The following is a 23,335-nucleotide window of genomic DNA, read 5'->3' as shown; positions in this document are numbered from 1 at the left end:
TCAAGAAAAGCATTTGACTGTTTATCTTATGCTTCTGAAGCTACTGATATCCCTGTCTGATCTCTAAACCTAAGCAAGCTCAGTGCCATAATAAAGCTCTTTATCTCTAACAGCACACTCTATACAGAACAAATAGCATGAAGAAGAAATACATTACAATACACTGGTATGGAAAGCCTGCTGAGGCATCGAGTTATTGTTAAGTCCAGCTCTCCTCCATGTAGTGAAAAATAAAAGGGAAAAAGCCTTGGAAAGAGGTTGATCTGCATCAGAAAATGATGTTACAGATTCAAAGGGTAATAATATGCTGAGTTAGAAATCTGTGGGTTTAACAGCAGTAAAGTTGGATAAAGTTCCTGGGAAGAATTTTGTTGTTATCATCATCTTTATCTGTTGATGTGTACCACTTACCAATTAGTTGAGAAGAAATTCATTTTGGATTATTTTGGAATTTTTAAATAACACTAAAAAAACACCCCAATATATATGGATTTAGATTCTTCATTTCTTTTTGTTCATTTTATAATTTTAGGTACCTGAAAAAGTCTGAGCCTGTTAATGACTTAAAATTATTTTTTTTCTGAATAGTGATTAGCAATGAACTCAGGAAGGAAGAAATCAGAACAAGATTGGAAAGAGCTGTTGCTAGAACTCTACTCCTCACTATGATTCTTTTTCTATTCTTTTTTTTTTCCTTAAACTGTGTGTGGGATGGGAAGGAATTTATTCAAAAGTGTTGGAATTTATAAAAGTTATGTTCCTTCTTTTTTGATGCAAAGTAAGTGTTCAAGAAATAAAACTTATTTGTAAGAAATTTAAAAATTGAGTTATTCAGTGACAGAAAAATGCGTGTATAGGAGGAATAAGGCAAAAGAAAAAAGGTAAAGAAAAAAATGTCTTCTAGACACTATGAAATATTGGGAAAGCCACTAGGGGGAAATGCTGTCATTTTCACATTTCAGAGCTTTCATTATCTTTGATGAAAATTGAATAACATCCAATTTTCCCAATATTGTACAGCATTTCACACATCTTTGCCATTTTCAAGTGACAAGTAATTTTAAAATTCAACAAGTTTAAACATGATATTTGACAGAAAGGGTAATTCTGTAAAAACTGAAGTGTGGTCCAATGATTATAGTGGTATCCTGGAATTTAGAGCTCACAGCTTTGTCAAAGACTGTCTGTTTGATCTTGGACAAGCCATTTGATCTTTATATTGTATTTCCTCATCTGTAAAGTGGAAAAGTGTAGCATTTGCCTGTGTCATAAGAAACTGCAAGGATAAGTGTATTTATTGTTAAGAGGAAAGTTCAGGAAGAGAGTTTTCAATTAGGGGTACAAAATTGCTGATTTGAAATGTCATTGAAAGTCAACCATTGAAAAAAATTGGTCTAAGATGCTTAATGCAGTACCCTAAATTTCTTTAAATCATTAGAACTGCAAATTTTAAGATCAAGTCTTGTTTATCTTTGAACTAGCAAATGCCTTGCCTGTCATCCAGTATGTATGAACCAACTTCCCACTGTGTAGAACAGACACAATAAATATGTGCTGGGGTCCAATGCAGGCAAAGGTTAAAACTTGGACTGTCATTGCTGTTGTCCTAGTTCAGCTCCAGGGCTGAGTTTATACGACAAATCTGAAGATGCATAGAGGCCCCTGTTGTCTACGTTTGGTTCTTATTAACACACAGATACATCATTACTACATTGCTAAGCAGTGAAGGTATCATCATAGAGTGGTGATGCTGTGAACTTTTCTAGCTGTGTGTGTATTAGTCTACTTTCATATGCCTGTGTCCCTTTTGCCTCTTGAAAAGGCAGTTTGCTCTGTGGTTCATTGACTTTTTGGCTGCGATAAGCCTGCTTATGAAGCAAGTCAAAGCTCCCAGACAATTTCACATGTGTTACCAAAACCAGATGCTAAGTAATTGGCAGAACTAAAGCAATTATACAAGTGCAAGTAGTGTCTTGTCTTCTAAACCTCTCATGTCCTTTGAATATCCAGATTCAATCATTCATTTGCATAACACAGATACTACCTGTAAAACACAGTCAGGGCATACTCAAAAGTGGAAGCTGCAGTAAAGATTTTTTAAGAGACTATCATCTTGACAGTCCTTGTTGCTCTGTCCAGCCTCTGAAAATGTAATTTTCCATTTTGTTGTCATGTTGGAGTAGAAAAACAAACCTGAAATATTTTCACTGTTTCTGACACAGTTCATTTCAAGACGTCTATCTGAATTCTCAGTATATTCCTTCACCTGTTTTAACATCTCCTGCTCTCTGTCCTGTGGATTGTGAATGCCATAAAACAACATAACATAAACATGCATAAAATAACACTGTCTCATACCTTTTAACTGTCTGTACCTTTATGATCTGGCTTCAAAAGAACTGAGAACTTCTTGTTTTTATTTGTTCTGTATTTGACTTGTCATATCTGTGTTTAATCTTGGTTTAGTCTTGTACTTTTCCATTCCTATTCTACCATGGCATTTCCCATTACTTTCCTTTAACTCAGCTGTCTAAAAACCTTTTCCTCTTTAACTTTAGCTCTTATGGAACTAGGGATCTTTCTGAGTTAATTATTGATGATATCCGGAATTGGTGGGAAAATTATGGTAAATTCCATAGTTTTTATTATTTGCAGTTCTAGGTTTTTGCTTATTTGCTCAAGGTCCTTTCTTATATGTTTATTTGTAGTTACTAAGGGGGGGTTTCTCCATGTTTTGGTCACTTTTATATTTCAAATGATGCTTCTGCTGTTCTTCTTACTGGATAGAAATAGATGAAAACCTACTATTTGCCAAAAAACATGTCACTTAAGTTCAAAAAGAAGTCCCTCTTTTTTACATATTATCCTTGTAATTGGTAATAAGAAGTGAAATGGATACTGAAAATATCTGAATGTGTCATTTTCATGTCCGTAGGTCTGTTGTTTCTTGCTTTTGGCTTTGTATGTGGCTGCATTCAAGCTCTTTACTTTTGAATATATCACTGTCTTATGCTGATAAACTGTTTGTTTATGAAAGTAACATGGGCTGTTCTATTCTATTGCAGTCTAATACCGTGTGATGACACTAACTGACCAAAAGCAGTACTTTTGACCTTTAGTTTCTATATTCGCCTTTTTTGTCTTTCTGTTTTACTGTCTCATTTTTTTTAAGCTGCAAGACCATGTTTCACGTATATCCAAAATATTACTATATGGTGTTTTTTCTAACTTACATTTGTTCCATCCAAATATTCAGGATGGTTAACTTTGTCATGCTAGTTAACTAATTCAAACTAGTTAACTAATTTTGATTCAAACTGCAACCTCATCTAATTTTACTTTAGATTCTGCATGCACCATTATAGAACTGGATTTGTTTTTTCCTATGTTCAGAGATTTGCAAAACAGAAAAGAAAATTAATTTGTCTATTGTTTCCCACCACCATTAAGATGGCACGGGAGAACTACCTAAAGAACCAATAAGGTACATTAGGTTTTTCTAACATAAGTAGCAGCAGATTAACTGTAATGAAAAGACAAGAAATAAACTATATTTCTGGATTACTCCCAGTTGGACTGGTGCAATTTAGTGTCTTCTCAAGAATAAGTGTGTGCATTTCCCAAAGATATTTAAGTATGGATAGATATCTTGCTGCCATAAGTCAACCAAGTTTGCTTGATAGAGGGACAGACCCCCTTTTCTCTCAAGCTGACACTTTACTAAGGATTAGCTCAGAAGACCTCAGTTTCTATTCAGCCACATCCTCGACCTCAAATTTACTGCTTGAGAAGACACAATATCATGAAGTTTCCTGCCTTTGAAAAGAAGGTCTTTGAAAAGCACTGATCTTTAGGACAAATGCATTTTCCTCTCAGGCTCTGATTCCATTTGAGGGTCTCAGATACTACACAGACTAAACATCCGCAATTTAGAAAGAAAATAAGAAAAAAAACATCATTAGTTACTTGAACTTATGCTGGTATTTGATTTTATTCCTTGGGGCTTTTATTTTGCCTTCCCAACTGTTTCGTTGTAAGTTCAATTCACATTAACAAAAATGAGAGCTGGATCTGACTTTTCTGAATTATTTCCTACCTGCTTTTCAAAGTCCCAGAGGCTATCTTAGTGTCTTCCAAACACTGAAAATCCTTATAAGTTTAAAGGTTTCTGTAGGGTAAACCAAATGGCATAATATCAGTTTATAATAATGATTAAAAAATCCAAACAGATAGTTCACCCTTCTTTAAATATCATCCTTTTTTTTTTTTTTTTTTAAGTGTATTGGGCACATCGCATTCTAAATTAACATTTACAATGCCAAAGAATCACTATAAGAAGGAAGATTATTAATAAACATAATGAAACCTTAATTTTATGGTTTTATTTTGACGTATAATGGGAAGCTATAGCATTAAAAATAAATTACATAAAATGGAGTTGTACACATCACATTTCCATACTCTTAATTTTCTGTTTCAATCCCTGTAGTCTGACAGTTTAATGAGTCCCTGTACTAATCAAAATTCCCTAAATGATGTCATACAAACCTCACATTCTACTGTTTATATAAGTTGCTCCAGATTTTGTTTTGGTTTTTGGCCAAAGACCACACAAAACCTTTAGTTTTTTCGTGAAGCTTCTGTTGATATCCTTTACCACTGAATATCTTAACATGGTAATAGTTGTTTTCTTCCACTTGTAAGATAATTAACCACAGTATCACACTTTAGATGTTCATAATCTCTTTTTTTTTTTAGTTGTTGTCCCCCCTACTTTTTAAAAAGGGAGCATTTCAGCATTTCTCCACCATTTCTCATTTGTATAATCAAATTAATCACATCTCAACAAATATGACTTTTCATTGTTATTTGATATCCTTTGTATTTTGGTATTTATGTAGAGAGCAAGATGTCAAATTGCAAACAAAACCAGTGCCAGTATCTATCCTGTCTAAAAAGAATTGTCCAGGGCAGGGAGTGAGGGATATAGAAAGTAGCAGAAGTGATCTTTTCAGTCATACTGTTAGAAGCTGAGGAATAGCATAATACCATGAAAAATGTAGTCAAAACCTGAGATTCCCAAAGTTATAAAGTTTGTGAAAGTAAGCAAGAACATGTTTTGGATATAATCATGTGAGACTATTCAGTTTATAGATGGGATAAAATTTCAAATATTTAAGTGTATGAGGGAATCAAGGCTCATACACATTTTTTTTAGTTAAGCCAAAAAAGAGAAATACATATATAGACTGTAGTCTTTATAAATAGACTTTAAGTAGATTATACAACAACTCTAAGCAGACTGCTTCTGAGTTGTGTACTTATAAGCTCTTATATTTTATACAAAAACAAACAGGTCATAATACTAAGAAAGATATGAGATGATTTGAGGGAGTACAGAAGAATAATTTCCTTATTCAGACAATAATTATTTTCCCATTACATTTAATTGTGAAAGTCTTTGCTTAAATACAGTCAGAGATCTCATGAAAAGAGATGATGGTTGTGTCTATTGAAAGATGAAAACCTAATTTCTGAAGTGAGACAAATTTTAAAAAAGCTGAAATCAAGCATTACAATCATTGAAATTATTATAATTTAGATAGATGGGGACTGCTTTCTCCACTGAGAGGGGAAATTAAAAGAATCTGTTTCATATCTGGGATTTTGACTTCCCCCAATCATAGACACAAAACCAAAAGCTGAGCCAGGGCCATTATTCTCTGAGAATCACACTTTACAAACATGTTTTGAAGAAAATATTTCTCTGAAAAAAAAATTGTGAATACTTTACTGGACCTATTTGATGATATTGGTCAGGAGAAGTGATATAGAAATACAGAATCATAGGGTTGGAAGGGGACCTTGAAGACGATCTAGTTTCAATCCCGTCACAGACAGGGAGACCCACAATTAGACCAGGTTGCACAGAGCTCCATCCAACCTGGCCTTGAACATTTCCAGAGATGGGGCATCCACAACTTTCCCTGAGCAACCTGCTCCAGTGTCTCACCACCCTCACAGTAAAGATCTTTTCCCTAATATGCAGTCTCAGCCTACTCTCTCTCAGTCTGAATCTATTCCCTTTTGTCCTGTCACTATATGCTCTTGTAAATAGTCTTGCCCCTTCTTTCCTGTAAGTTCCTTCGGGTACTGGAAGCCCACAATTACAACACCCTGAAGCCTTCTCTTTTCCAGGCTGAACAATTCTGATTGTCTCAGCCATTCTGCATAGGAGAGGTGCTCCATCCTTCTGATTAGCTTGGTGTCCCTTCTCTGGACTCACTCCAACAGTGTCCTTCCTGTGCTGGGGACCCCAGAGCTGGATGCAGCACTCCAGGTGGGGTCTCACCAGAGCAGAGTAGAGAGGTAGAATCCCTCCCCTTGACCTGCTGGCCACACTGCTTTTGATGTAGCCCAGAATGTGATTTACTTTTCTGGGCTGTGAGTGCACATATCTAGCTCATGTCCAGCCTCTCATCCACCAGCACCCTCAAGTCCTTCTTGGCAGTGCTGCTCTCTATCCCTTCATCCCCCAGCCTGGGTTGACACCAGAGGTTGCCCCTACCAAGGTGCAGCACCTTGCACTTGTTCTTGTTAAACTACATGATGTCATGAAGAATGTTGATAACTACAACCAGAAAAGTTTCTATTACAGCACAGAGCAAATGGACTAAAAAGACAAATTAATTCAGATATTATCCAAGCTAGTTCAACCAAACTCCTATCTGACTACTCTCTGAAGCTCATGGTTTAGGATAATCTAAAAATTAAGTTTTAATCTGAAACAGAACACTTCTGTCTGTACTGTTGCATTTTTCAGTACCTTTCTGCTAGCCAAACTCACTGTTTGCCTCTATTGATACCTGCCTGATAAACTTTAATTAAGATGCGAGGGAAAGTCAATCTCAGGAAGCTTCGAGTTTTACATGTGTGGCAAACTTTGAATTTCACTAATGTTCTGGCATATTGATGACCAGTTTCCATGCAAACACTAATTCCATACATGGGAAAAATGTTTCCCATAGCAGATGTAGTCCTAAAATTTTAGGTAAATTATCCACTACAAATAATATGGAAATACAGCAACACAAAAGACTGCTGAATCCAGAGGCTCCTGCATAACTTAGTCATCAGTCCCTTAAATAGTGGAGAAATTCTGTTCCTGTGTCTGGATCAGCCCTACTGCACTTAAGAGTAGATTATGGGCAGAGGAAATTTACTGTTAAGTCTTTAGAAGACAAAGAAGCAAATCAGTCTCACAAACATCATCCTCTGTCTCTGGAAAATCCATCCAAATTCCCTGTTTCCAAACTGAGTGGAAGCTTTTACTCTGTTAGGAGATTCCCGTCTCTCCCTCCTCTAAAAATACTGTGAAACTAGTCTGAGTTTTTTCAGTGTTTGGTGGTCTAAAAGATGAAAGATCTGTTTGTTATATCAAATGATCCTCCTCAAATCATTAACACTGTAAGATATAAATGAAAATGTAAGCTTGTTTTCCCCCCTTCCTTCATTCTGCTTCTTCCCCCTTTTTTTTAATGCCCACTTTTCGCTCTGAGAGGTATGTAGTACTCAAGATATAAACCCTTCTGGCAACAGAACAGAAACATGGTTTCCATTACAGTTTATTACTTTTTTTCCTTTTTAATTTTTTTATCAATCCATATGAATCTTAAATGACTCTAGCCTTTGATAGGAACTGTAGTCAAGATATACTGTAGGTCTACTTCTCCCATGTTTCTATATAATTTAGACTGTGTATTTAGTTCTCCTGTGCACAGTTAAAAATATAAGTACAATACATATCCATTTAGGATTCTGAAAATGAATTTGTTTTGTTCTGTAAAAAACCCACCCTCTTTAGGTTTATACATGCAGCATGTTTGTAAGTCTTCTAAGATGAAAAGTAAATCCTTTCCATTTCATTAAGAAATATGTTTTTGTATGAAAAGATTAATGTTTTAAAGTGAGTCTTTTCAGCTACTCTACAGACATATCTTTAGGGTTTTTTCTACTGCCCTGTAGCCCAGGCCAGCCACTGAGGTCCCATCTGTAATCAATAGAGGCAGCAACCTATTGTATCTAATGTTGTAAATTCACAATCAATTCGCAGCAGCAGCATCTGGCACTGATGCCAAGAGAAGTGTTTCTATCACTCCCCTTTCACCTCCCTGCCATCTTCTCCCTCCTGGGAAAGCTTTGTACAGCTGTACAGTGAATCAGGTCAGAGAACTGATCTTGCTTAAAACTAACATAACACAAAACCCCAACTGTTTAGTTTTAACTGGAAGGTAAATGCTTGTGCTCACACAAGGGAGAAACAGAGCTTCAGAAGAACAATGAAGCCAGTTCTTTCTACAGCTCTGACAGTTTAATCTGGTTTAAACTGATTGTAAAAATACAGCATTGCATACCTGGCTTTAAAAATGGGTAATTGCCTTTTAACAGGGTCATTTTTATCCTCTATCAAAAGTATTTGAATGACTACTTTAGCCTTTTAAGAGCTGGGCAGTTTTCTGAAGTTCAAGGAAATTAATTCCCTGAAAGTGATTTACACAATGACAGGAAGGGTTGGCACTCCTTAACTCCCTTTACGGTGCCAATGACTATGTTGTGAGACTAAAGGAGAATTCACTCATTTTAATCAGCTCACCTGCAGAACCTGTGTTACTGTATGTACCTTTATTTCTGCATTTGCTGTAAGGCAAAAACAGAATGCAATTCAGTCATACATGCTTAACTGCATTATAATCTGTTGTTCAGTGCTTTTAACTGTCGATTTCATGGTAGTATTAGCTCATTCTAATTTTTAAAAGATGAAAAATCTTCCTAAAACCTTTCCATAGATCACTTGTAATAATACTTTAACCAGTTAACCCCTGGTACGTCTAGTAGGATGTTGAACAGTGTAAGTCTCAGATTTCTTCTACTTACTAGGGCAGAAAAGGAGTAGTTAATCAACATTTCAAAGGCTTAAAGAATCAAAAGCCATTGCTTCTTTTACAGGTCACATAAAATTTAAACTAGTTTTAAATGAGAACAGGCATTGTGAAAGTCCTCAATTTAGCATCCCCTATCAATCCTTACCTTAATAAGGGTAAGACAGGATAAAGAGCTAAATAACTACATCAGTCAGCAGAATGGCATCTACAAAGTGTTTTATGAACTCAGTATGGCAGACAATGTCTGTGGGTGAACATATACTATGTTTCTTACTTGAAGTCAAGAAAGAAAATGAGGCCTGGCTTAAAAAATTTGATATGAAGCATAGTTCACGATGCAGCAAATCTTGACTTTGAATTCTTTATTGAACAAAGAAATTAGGAAATGTAGTATGAAAATAAGTGTTCAAAATGAGTTTTTAGGCCCACATTTAATGGGAGGGAGTCTGGGATGCTAAGCAAAGTAGCCTACTAGTCTTCCACGAAACACTGTGACTAATTTAACATACCTTCAGCAGCCAACAGTGGGGGTACCATGGATTCAGTCTTGTGCAAAGTGATTCCAAAGATTATTTCAAATTCAAGCATTGCCTGTTTTTCTGATTGCTACTAGTAATCTAATCATTTGTTTCCTAAGTTAGACACTATAGTTTAATACTAAATATTTGTCAGGATTAATTATTCTGTGTCTTGGGGCCATGAAACCATACTCTCAAAGCAAAATTTCTACTTTTTAACACAAAAAATTGTTCAGGGAGATGTCTTTAAAAATTCACCTTCTTTTCCCAACACTGGAATTTTACAGGTTGTTTATTCCCAGAATATATTGCATTGTGTTGAAGTGCACTTCTTCTTTTACCTCATGTTCTTTACATTTCACTATTTGTAACAACTATCTGCCAGATGAAAGGTATAAAAAAGAGTCCAAATTATGTAAAGGTTTGATTTGGATTGAGGGGAAAAGAGAAAAAGGGATAGCAGGTACTGAATTTATGGTAGGTATATGTGAAAATGGAATTTACACCAATACTGATTTCTTATTCTGTCACACAGACACACTCCTCTATCTCCTCTTTCACCTAAATATAGCAGTCATAACTTGGAACAATAGCAAGACCTTTCTAAAGTCTTTAGGCAAGCAAACACTTTCATATCACACTTTCATATCAATGATTGCTGTAGGTTTAGAACTGTAGCAAATGTCACTTACTTTGGGATTAATTCTCAAAAAACACACAATAAAATTATAGTACAATAAATCTTGTAATAAGTATTATTAGTAGAGTAAAGGGCATGCTAGTCTTTGCCTCTCTGCAGCGCTGCACTCAAATGTAAATTATTTCATGTTACAATAATTAGAGAAGGAGTGGTTTTGGTAGGAAAACTGTGACAAACACTTGAGTATCTAATAGACAAGCTCCTACAGAGTTGCACTTCACTTTAAAATGTGAAAAACTGTGTTGGTTTCTGAAATGTTTTCCTGGGAGCATCAGAGCAGAAGCTAATTGTTGTTCTTCCATATTTGGAAGTGCATTTGATATTAGTAACTGTGGAATAACAGAAATATATTTTTTTCTATCCTTTAATCTCTCTGAAAAAGCAAAGTAAATATCTGTGGTGCTCTTTGGTTCCCACCTCCAGTACAGCCAAGCACTGTAACTTTTGGAGTCTATGTGAGGGAGTCCAGAATAGTGTACTGACCACTCTGCCAAAAACAAAGTCAGGAAAACATGTGCTGATGAATCATAAACAGCAAGAGGTGTTCCCTTTATTTTACTAAGCTAATGCTCTGGCCCAAAAGTGAGAGCTTCGACTTGAGGTTTGTGGCGTTTCTCACTGTTGTCTTGAAAGTCACTGAGCCCTAAGGACAATTGTCTGATTCTCACACTGCCCAAAAGAAATAGTCCAAGAGAAATAGTCCCTGAAGTTCCTCAGGCTAATGTAACACTGATAAGTGAAATAGACTGGAGCCCATTCTCTGTGCTTGAGAGAAAAGGACGCAGTTCATCGTCAGACAGATTGTGTCATTCACCTTCCTTGATATTTCCCAGCTGACATAATCTCATCCAAACTGGGTACCAGGATCCAGCTGTGGCCCAGGTCCCCCTTCAGCCATTCCTAAGCATCAGCTGAAGCTGAAATGGAGCTCTAGGGCAGGAGCAGAGGGTATGGGGGTTCCTGGGTGACTGCTTAGGACAATCAGAACACACAGGTACTCTCAGGGCCCTGGCAGCAGTGAGGAGGAAGTGGAGGATCTCTTGACTGTCTTACAGCCTACATTGCCTAGGAATATGCACTGTAAGGTTTCAATCAGTGTTTCCTTAGAAATGTTTGGGGTGGTAAAGTTTTCCATAATTATTTGCTATGTGATAAAAAAAGAAAATTAGGCTCTGAAATTCCTAGTGCACTGCAAAGGAGAACACTTCCCATGAGCCACCAGCTGGTTTTGACCTTTGGTAAACCCCTCTTACTTTCCAGCTTTTTCTTGCTTTAAGGAACTTGTCCTTTTTTTCTTCATTACAGTGTTCAACTCCCTGTAGAAGAAATTCTGTCCATAAGATCTGTTGCTTTTTTAGTCACAAATACAAGGGGGGTTATATGGGGGGTTTTGGCTATTTTTTTCAGATAGACAAACTTCCTGTTGACATGTTTCATTATCAAGTAACATCAGAATAAAACCTGATAGAACACTGTTGTTTAATAATCCGCTTTTTTAGTACAGAAGGCTTAATTTTTCCACATTTTTAAATAACAAAATTTCAACTTATGCAAGCAAAGAAATTAAAAGTGAAGTTTCACAACACTACTTCTGAAACCTTTTAAATGGAATGGTATCTTGGAGAAATAATTAGTGATTATTTAGTAAAAAATGGGAAAAAATCTCTAATACCTGATGTTTCTAGGTCAACATTCTAAATTCTAAATGCTCCATTTCAGAAACAGAAATACTTACTGGTTTAAAACAGATTTCCGTTTTTCTTTTTAATTTAATACTGTAATTAAATTTAAAAAGTATTCTAAAAAAACCCCAGTATATTATCAACACTATTTTGTTAATTTATAGGACATAATTTATGGTTTTCAAAATTGAATTCCCATACCAATTCATAGAAAAAATAAACAAGAAAATAATTTTTCATTATTGTCATTTTCATCATTTTAGATACTTATTGTGGTTTCCTCCTTTTATTCTTCTTCTTCTTTTCAATGTTCTTCATCACAATGAGAATTAATTTTGTTGTATTCAGCTTAGAAAAAACTTTTTTTATATATGTGTATATATGTATATATGGCTTAAAGAAAAATATTATTTTGAAAACACAAAATTTGATATTTTTCCAAAAGATATTTAATAAACAATTCATAAACAAATAAACAATAAATAAGTTTCTTAACAAAGTCAACTCTAGATTTTTTTAGCAAACAGAATTCACATGTTAAAACATAGTTTGATTAATGTAATCAGTTGTGAAAGATATGGACAGTGTTAACTTTAAGTTCAACAAGCTCCCATCATTCCACTAAGATACAGATTTATTTACAACTTGCTCATAACCCCACAGTGTAATGCTAGCATTAACAAGTATTCACCTTGTAACTTATATTATTGCTCTAATTATAATAAATTTGGATATGATTCCTACTAGATTCCTACTATGTTTCTGCATATTTTTTAAATTTCATCTCTATGTGTATGCCTAATTAGTTGTTATTTTGGAGAGACTTATGCAAGAGTACTTGTACTGTTTTTGAAAAGAAATTTTACAGAGATAGGTCTACTCAGGTTGTACTCACACAAAAGGGAAATTTTATCTTAGGGCAAATTGAGAAATATACTTGATGTGTTTTAATTCTACCCATTCCATCTCATATTGATTTAGAGAACGAAATAATAAAAAATATAAACAAAAATATTAAAGGAAAATCACTCTATAAAATTACGTGGTCAGTAAACTGAAATACCCTGATAACTCTGAAATGTTTGTTTAATCTTTACTGTTTATTTTAAAATTATCATGAATATGTTGAGAGTTCCAAAGTGGACCTGCTTTAAAGATTAAAATTTCTCATTTATATACTCCACCTACATCTTTCTATGATCTTAATTCAAAGATTTTTCAAAATCATCTTTTGAAAGAAATAAACCAGCATTTTCCTCCATAAATAAAAGAATGAGTAGAAATTTTATTCCCAGATAGTTCAACTCTATATTATTATGCCCAGAAGTTGCATCAGAACTTCAGTGATCTCATATGTATTCTTCTTATCTGTTTCTCATTACCAATAATTTTATGTTTTCTTAAAAATTCTTGTTTAATGGAAAATGTGTGAATTTTTCCCCTTATGTTTGTTCTTTGTTTTGAGGAAACTTAGTCATTGTTGAAAAATCATTTTCTAAATTTCAAGACTGATAGTAAAGAGTTCTATTTTGGGATTCAAATATTTTGGTTTTCATAATTCCTCTAAGTTTCCAGATAGTATTCAGCATATAATTACATTTAAAAAAACAAACAAAACCAAAACCAAAACCAAACCAAATCAAAACAAAACCAAACAAAAACAAAAAACCAAACAAAAAACAAACAAACAAAAAAAAGCCAGAAATGCAATTTCTAATCACACATATAGTGCAAAAAGCTGAGAACCTGAAAATAGTCTTGTTCCAAAATCACAACATATATGTATATATATGAAATTTAAATTAAAAAATATACGATAACATATAAATTTAAAATACTAATGTAATATTTTTGGTATAAAAAAGGTATTTAAAAGTTAATACAATACTTGTGCATGTAGAAAAATGCACAGTCTTTCTAATCTCTCCTGCAGAAGGACTACAGACTTCTATCGGCTTGTCATAATACTTCCATGTCATGTCAGTAAAAAAAAAAGTCACCTAATAAGAAAAAAAATGAATTAAAGATGAAAAAATCTAGAGACATTGTCCAAGAAGATGATATACAAGAAAAAATATTTTTGAATATAAAAGTACTGTTGGATGCTAACAATAAATTTTCCTCACATTTCATTCACAAATTTTATCCTTCCGTGTCACTTAAAATTAAGAAAGAAATGTTCAAGTGTAACTTCTAACTTTCCATATTCTTTCATAGGACACAGGTCATTTGCCAGGAGCAGAACACTAGTTTAATGAATCACAAGTAACCTCAGCAATATGTAACTTTTTAAATTATTTCTGTACTGGAATAGGTAAAGAGCAGAATGTCACATACACCAATTTTGTGCTTTCAAAACGTGTCTTAAATCAAACCTGGGCACAAGGTGAGGTGACTGTTGAATGATACACTCATTAGGATAATATCACACATGCCAGTCATGGAAAAAACACATGTAACTGTGCTGACTTCATTTTCTCTTGGCACACGGTAGTAAGTGTCAACCTGCAGAACATCTGATAGCAGGGCGATAGGGAAACAGTAGCTGAGCGTGCTGGAACTGAATGCAAAATAACAGCCTTTGAAGTGAAAATGTAGATTTAGGCAATGAGAAAAACTTGGGTATCAAATGACAGAAATTGTAAAAGTGGTTTTAGGAGTCTTTTTGTTTGAGAATTATAAATATACTTGTTTAGTTTAGTGAAATGTGAGCTGAGAAATTTTCAGAATGTACAAATAATTAATTTTTGTGGTTTAGGGAAGAACTCTTGTTAATAATGAGATACCACAGGAAAAGAAGCTTCAGTTATCTCCTAGGAGAAAGCGTGATACTTTCTGTTTGTTTTAGAAAACAAATTATATTATTACAGAGAAATGCATCCTTTGTGTTTGGATAACTTCGGGGTTATTCACATGACACAGACTTTTGCAAACAGAAAATGTTGAAAACACTGAACCTTACCTCACTGGAAAAAAAGAGCTTGTTTTTTTCCTTATGTTCAGCCACAAATCCAACTTTATAGTTCTCTCTGAGACTTCCGAAGGACCAAGAAGAGAGAGTAATTGAACTCATTTTCACAAATGTGCTTCTTAGGCAAACTCTGCAGAGAATCTCTGCATTAAAATGCAAATGATGCAGTCACTGGTGAAGGCAAGGGCAGTGGCAGATGGATGCTGATGTGTTTGCATGGATCTGAACTTTCAAAGCAAGCACATATCCCCAAGACAGTGTAGAGCACTCTTATTGCAGCACTGCACATGCACATACACTTCCCCCAGGCAACGTTTTTTGGTTAGATTTCTGCAGAGTGCCAGAACTGTGGTCTACTTTTCTTCATCAGTGAAAGGATGGACCGGTTGGGACCCAAACTCAGTCTGTGCTATTTTGGTTAGGGCATTCATTACTTATTACAGTGGAAGCACTCTGAAATCTGTAATTTCAGTATTCATCCTTCAAATATTTACACTAAAATTTAAGTTTCCCATGATGCAGATACAGCTGTCTTTATGAGTATTAAAACCTGCCAGCATCCACACATCACAGTGTGCTAACAATCCAACTTACGGCTCATCAGTCTGGAAGATAAAAGATATTATTATTGATGAGCCTGTTTACCTATTCACGCCTCATTCCTCTGACCTTTAGTGGTGAAGTGTGAGATAGACTGATGTTCATGGCATCAATCCGATTCCATGCCAGCCTGCTAACCACACCATGGTTAAATCACCAGGCAAAATTGTGAAACTTTTATTCAAAACTGCAAAAATTATAAAGATCACCATAGATTAAGGAGGACCTCTGTTCTCTCTAGCCATTTGCAGTTTACAGTGTAGAGAGAACAGGCTCACTCACCCACAGTGGGAAGCACTGACATGCTGTCTGCTGGATCCAGGAATATCTGTTGTGTTTAAGTTAGGTGACCATAGCAGACCATCCAGAGGGAACTGACTTAACTGGCTTTAGGGGGACTGCAGATGTTCAGGTACCAGCCTCTCCCAGCATAATAATCACTCAAAGGATGCAGAGCATAAAAGGCCCTCAATGTATACAGAAAATACCAGAGGTAACTGCTACTACTTCTAATGTGTGATAGAAGAATAATGCCCTCCGTTCTGTGTGTGTGTGTTTTCCTTCATAGCAATAACTTTCAACTCAATACCCTTTAAAAAACTCCACAGTGACTAATTATAAGAGAACTAGGAGCATTTACTATTAGCAGAAGTAGGATTGTTATTCAATAACCTTGGGAGGCTGCACATCCAATGATGCTCTGAATCTGTAGTTATTAGATGGGGGGCCTGGTGAAGGTTGTTTCAGATTGCTGCTGGCGTCTTGCTGCTGAGCTCTGTATATTCAATGCCACAATGTCAGCAGCTTGAAATTCCCTGTCTGGGTTTCATGCAGCTAATAATCTTCAATTTAGAACTGTTTGCAAAGAAAGAGAATAAGAATGAGGTGTTTTCAAAGCAGGGGCATTCTCTATAGCTCTCTGCCTAGGGGCAGAGATAGTGCATTCTTAGGCACTGCTCACCTGCAGCAATGAGTCATGTACTGAAGAAACAATTTGCTGAAACTGCTGCGATGTGTACTGATGTTGATTAACAGAATGCAGACATTTAGAATTGCCTTTGTATTCAATTCATGGCTTTGTTTGAACAAAGGTAGCAAAAAGTAAACTGGTGAGCCTGTCAGAGATTTCTACAGACCCAGATCTTTGCCTCCTGCTCTCTGAAAGCAGGAACACCAGTGGATTTCAGCACTACAGAAGCAGGGATGATATGTTTCATTTTCACACTGTGTGGATGTTAAAGAGGGAAGAACAAACTAACAAAGAAGACAACAGACTAGATTTACAGACAGCAGTCTTCAGGGCACTGGTTTAATTCCATTCCAGAAGGTGACAAACAAAGCCAGAAAATTAATTTTCAATGCCTACATCTGTGTTTTTGTAATGAGACTTACCAGTCCCAGTTGATTCTTGGATAAATGACTTTGAATCACTGCTTTCACTGGAAAAAAAAGTCAGCCCTGTCCTTCCCTACACAGAAGTTTGACTCTATGAGCATGAGTTGTTTCCCAATACTTTCTTTAAAACGTCTTTGTTGGAAACAGATCAGAAAGATTTAGGGATTGTTTTTAGTAGCAAGTGCAGCAATTGCAACGTATGTTAACCTCATTAAGAATCTGTACTGAAGTTAGAAAAGCAAGATGAGGGTTAAACACAGGTTAGAGACCCATTTTCTTAGAGAGTAGAGACCTTTTTTCACATAATAGCATTGTGTTTATTACCTATTGGGCTTCTGAGCTGACTGACTGGTCTGAATATGTAGAAATCTGCCTAGTCCCATCCATCCAGAAAGGCTTCAGTATGATTGCACATTTTTTCAGTGTGTATTTATTCTCTGACAGCTTTTCAGAATGTGCCCCTAAGTTGCTCTGCAGACAGGCAGCCTTGTTTCATTGGACAGTGATTTCCTCAGCTTGCAAGCAGAGATTAGGATGCTCTTCTGCATTTGTGTCTTTCACAAACCATTTTTGCTACTTTCCCCTTCTTTAGACAGAATCAGCAATTAAGAATGACTCTTCAGAGGTCTTCATCCCCTATTTGCACCCTTTTTTAAAAAAAATGGAACAGCCATACTGCCATTATGAATGTTGTAGCAAAACCTGGATTTTTATAAAATTTTAAGTCTGTTTTAGAATTGCCAAGCTCTTTCATGTTCCTGCTAACAAACCATCTTTCCTTAATCCTTCCTAAATAGATAAAAAATTCTTATCTGTAAATAGAGTTGAAAAACTGTTCATCTTCACTCAAATATTTTATCACAGATAATTAAAATCATGCCATGATCTGGAAGCACAGATCATGTAAGACCTCCGCTATGGCTCATTGAAGGATAATGTTTATAACCTGACAGAAAAAAATAAAAATATGTAATCACTAAACAGTGTATAATATTAATTCATAATTCATAATACTAATTCATAACTCATAATACTAAGGAACCAAAACAACCTGTTCCTGATTGTCTACATGGCTTTCTAATATAGCTCTAAGCTCACTCTCAAATTGTTCAGTATCCACACTGCTTGGAGGAAAAGCCATATTTTGGCATGGAGAATGTTCAAGATTAGGAGATGCTGATACTTGATCCTCTATTAATATAAACCAAAGTAGCCCATCCTGCACTGTGAGCAGATGGAAAACTGGGAGTTCACCACTGAGGTAAACAAAATTATGCTTTTATTTCCTGTGTTCACTGTATTTATTGACATGGGTGGAATCTATTTTACAGTGTATTGTAGAATGGAAAACTAATTCCTTTTGCAGAACTGAAATAATGTCAAAGTTCTCAAATATTTGGATTCTCTATCTAATTTACAAGCTGAATCTGGATTAACGATCATTTCTTTTTGTGAACAAGTACACTACAAGCTTGAATTCAATGACATTAATCTGACTTTGCAATTGTGCTTGCTGCAGGAATTCAAAGCTATTAGTTATTGAGTTCAGATCAAATTAGCATTTTTTGAAGCCAATATGTTACTAGCCTGTTTCTTTCCAGCTGTGCCATGATACTTGGTAATCTTCTGTTTCTGTGAATGTGTTGTTGTATAAAACGTTCCAATGGAGGATTGATCAGTATATTTTAACTTCAACATGACAGCTTTAAAGAATGTATTTGGTAGTACTTATTTCTTTTTTTATTTGGATCTGTAGCAGAATTTTGCAATGACTGATGTAAGGGTAAAATTCTAAGATATCTTTACAATTCTAATTAAACTGCTAATTGGTACTGTTGATGTTTCATACCCAACATTTAGCATCAGTGAATAACAACACAATAAACAGAAGAAATAGAAACAGCATCATTTTTCCCTTTAAAAACTCTGAAGCCAATTCTGCTTTAAATTTTGCAGTTCTATTTGATGTCAGTGTTAAAGCATAATTTGTTCAAAAGTCTTCAGCACTCTGTTGGAGGAGAACTGTCTTCTTAATTAGGTATTGGAGCAGTCAGCAAGTGCATATCATATACTAACACACGAACAAACTCTAAATAGGATATGCTGAGTAAAGAACAATACTGGATTTGATAGTTTTTCCATGAAGCTAAATGTCACCCCTGTGACTGAATTCAGAAAACGTGAAAATAACAATGTGCAGCAATAATTTGAAAAAGCAGATAAGAATAGCAGAGTTAAAGTTCAAGAAAACCTCTTCTTTCCAAACAAGAATAAATACTGTTTTTTAACATCTTCATCTGCCTGCTAAACAGAAGCAGGTGTAAAGAAAAACAGGTGTGCTGAATATGCAAAAAAGTCTAGTACTAATCTGCCCTTGAGTCAGTTATTGGACATGTGAGAGCTAGCCCTACAGAATAATATAATATAGTTTGTTTTCAGTTGCTGATACCAGAGAAGAGACTTTGTTCTTCCAAGATGTGAAAGGAGATAATTTTTTGCAGAAATATAGTTTCCATCCATCATTCTCATTTTGTATTCAAATTTAAAATGCAAATGAATGTCTGCTACTATTTTTTATGATAAAAAGGAGAATGTAAAAATATATTTTTCTCTCTATTGAGCTTTGAGGCAAAATATTATGATTTGTTTCAAGATGATAAATACAGATATATAACAAGAAAATGGAATGATAGCCCAAAACAAAAAATAATAGGTTTATACCTATAAAATAATAATAGTATATTTATACCTAATCTCAAATTACATATTATTACATCTTATCATTTATGATCTGATGAACCAACCTCAATATGGACAAATTGAGATCCAACTAGTTCTTTCACTTTGAAACTTATTGGTGTATTTTTATTAAATGCAACTTATGCTGTATCCTCATATAATACTAAAAATTACGAACTGTTATGTTCTATGAAGCCCATCATCTTCAAAGGCATAGTTGCTTGGAATCTCACTTGGTTGTCTTCTCTCATTTAAGTAGTCCTGTTCAAGACCCTGGGGTTGCACAATTAGTAAAAAAAAAGTTTTGAAATTATTTATTAATAACATGCATGTTTACCTCATTCAATGTAGCTGGATGTTTTACTTTTCTTGACTGATTGCAATACATTTCCATAGCTTAAAAACCCAATTTTGGTTATATTTTCTAGTCAAATAGTTCCCTTGATAAAGCTCAGTGAAAGCTCATATTGCATTTACAGTTTGTTTACACCATGATCTTGGTAAGTAGTTTTTTAATACAGAAGAATCATATTTAAATTATCCATGCTAAATGACAGATTTTAATTTCACTTCATGCTTTTCTTTCCTCTTTTACACTATTGGTGATTTGGAATATTGAGAAAGCATGTTAAACCCCTGGCATGTCGTGGGTATTCATTTAAAAGGTAAAGGGTACTGGAACGGAATATGCCTACTGTTTCCATCAAAGTGTGCTATCCTATTCTGACAGGGCTCAATCCTGGATGGTATTTCATAGTTATAAATGTGACTCAGTTGAGTGTGCAGCATTTTCAAACTATGCCTTTCAAGGACATAGCCATAATGCTTATTTACTCATTGATTTCTACTTGCTCACTTGAGTGACTAAGGACTGTTTACACAGGTATCATATTACCAGATTGAATTTGTCTCATTTAACGTATCAAAAATCAAAGACATGTGAAACGTTGAACAGAACTGTTATTCAGCTCCTGTCTGTATCTCCTTACTAGTTCTGTTAACAATTTCTCTGACACTTTCACCCCCCTCTTTATCCTAAGGATAGAGAAAGAACTTTTCAGCTATTTTTTTTCTGAAACAGTAAAAAGACATGAAGGTAAATGAAGAAACTATTTTCATAGAACAAATTAGATATGCAATGATCTGAAATATTATGATTTCTTGGGAAGATTAAAAAAAAAGATAAGAAAATGAGGAGTGGTAACTACCATTTTACTGACATCACAGAAATCTGCTTTATTAAAAATCAAGTGACCTTAAATGCCACAGGGCTTCTAAAAGTAATGGGATGTGATCTCAAGCCAGTGAGTGATATGAAACTAATTCCTTCTCAGGGGTTTAGGCTGTAACATCTACATTAATGTATTAGTATCAGTAGATGAAACATAACGAATACTACATCTCATTTACATAATGGATGAGACTGAGGAAGCAGTTCCAGATGGCTGATGAGCACCTTGAGCCAGAAGAGGATTTTTTTTTTTTTTTTGCATATCAGTATCCACAAGTCTTAACTGCTGAGATTAGATAAGGCTGATGAGAAGATGGACTTTGAGTGATTTGTTGCCCTTAAATTTGAGGAAAGTTAAATATCCCTGAAGTACAACAACATTCCATGCAACTCTGGGGCTTTCTCTGCTTATTGATGTCATTTGCTCATAGCTGTCTTGTAGTTCAGTGGAAATTAGAGATGTAAACCTCAGGGGAAATCTTATTCTCTGACCAGTCCTACTGAATATATCTTCAAATAGTCAACTCACATGTTCAGACATATTTATGTGTTGTATTAGGTTGACACCTAAACACACACAATGTGCATTGTGAGGAAATGCTGGGCTGTCCATGAACTCACTGCAACACTCAAATGTCAAACAGTGTAAAGACAAATGAAAATGCAGTGTTCTTTTTTACAACCATCAGCTTGCTTTATAAATTATCTGTCCAAGTCTGGCACAGGTAAAAATCAAATGCATTGGATCAGATTTATCAGTGTATTAAATTATGTGTTACTGGAAGAAGGAGTCTATTTTGCCACTGAAAGAAACTGATGCCCTTGATGACTTCGTATTGTTGGAGAAGGTTGTTTTTTGTGAATGAGCTAAAGTGCAAGAAATATTTACCCTGAGTCCTGAACATTGTGCTATAGGCATTTCAAGAATTCCAGTCAGTCCATAGGAAGGTTATTTCTGTATACGTACTAGGAATGAGAAATTTTAACTGGACTGATCGAAGTGCTCACTATGTTAGAATTATTATATGTTTAAGTCTAATTTTAGTAAACCAATAATATATCAGAGTTAGACCCGTTTCCAGATTTGCAGTTAGGAAAAAAGTCCCATCTTACCCTTTTCCTTTTCCCCATTTAGACTGGCAATGACATTATAGCCTTTTTGCCTTTCTCTATAGCAGACAGTGAAGTCTAATTCTTAGGATAACTGTGGTATTTTAAGTCAGTGTCTGCTGTTCCAAGAGGCAACGTTATTTTCTGGGGCACATTAAGTTGATCTCATGAATTTGGGTATATATTGAGTATTAAAAGGAATTTTGAAGGAGTGATTTCGTCATTGTGAAGAGGTGGAGGTGAGACAGAGGAGATGATGCAACTTTCGCTTGACATCTTGATGCTAATTCATTGTCTGGAGGGGTCTAGCTAGACTACTGTTTCATAGCTTTTTCCACCTGGAACACAAAATCTAAATGAGACTTGGAGGAAGGTAATTGAAACACAGATTTGTATGTGAGTGTGTGCACATGTGTGTGTTGTGTGTGCCTGTGTACACACCCACTTTAAATATATGCATTTGTTGGAGTTAGGGGTGGGAAGGAGTTGCGTAGACCAGTTGGTAGAAGGACATTTCATCTTTGAGGTACATGCTCAGAAAGTGTGTCAACAGTTTTTGGATTTGAAATTCTTACAAACACCTGTTCTTTTTCAAACGTTGGTTTGACTTTTAGTATTAAAGACCCCACAAGCTGACAGCACATTCCTACCAACAAATTGCAGAAAGAAATATTTCTGAGTACTGGAAAGCTTCACATGGAATTTCCAGTCCTCAGAGACCCACATAGGTGAAATGCTGCCATGTGGAATTCAGAGCACTTGCTCTGAATTTTTTTTTAATACTGACACAAATGTTGGGTTACATCTTGAAAATAAATCTGGTTATTAATCTGGTTCCCAATCATCCCTACTATGATAATAGAGTGGAGGAAAGTTACCAGCAAGGGAGAAAAATGAAATGCAAATCTTGAAGAACTAAATTTAAATTATATCAGAATGTAACTCTATAAATAGATATTTTACTACACCATACAGCAAATGGTTTCTTGAAGAAACAACATTTCAATAATCTTAACATAAAAAATCCTAGTGAAAGTATTTAAAGAAGAGTTTAGTTTTACTTTTCCCCTCATTCCTTTAATTTCTCAAAAGTAAGTAACAAAATTCTTGTTAACTTGATGTATTTTGCTTTGCCTCTGGTCCATGAGCACTATTATGGGCTCTGTATCACTGGAAACAGGATGATGTCATCAAAATTATAACAACTTTGGAAGGTGAGGTGAAATGAGGAAGGTATGATGCAAATGCATCCCTTTGTGCTATGTGAAGCATAAAATGAAAGTATCCCTCATTGCAGGGAAGTGGGTGTGAAACACTTTTGAGAATAGCAGCTAGATTTATGTTTAGCTAATTAAGTTAATATTGATTGAGATGAAATAGCCAAAACATGAATAGATACACTAATTCATATTATTATGTACTTTTGGCAGCTCTGTTTTTTTGTAAG

This window comes from Myiozetetes cayanensis, unplaced genomic scaffold, assembly GCF_022539395.1.
Source record: "Myiozetetes cayanensis isolate MyiCay16 unplaced genomic scaffold, myiCay2020 scf6-25, whole genome shotgun sequence".
NCBI lineage: Eukaryota > Metazoa > Chordata > Aves > Passeriformes > Tyrannidae > Myiozetetes > Myiozetetes cayanensis.
This window is presented reverse-complemented; position numbering follows the sequence as displayed.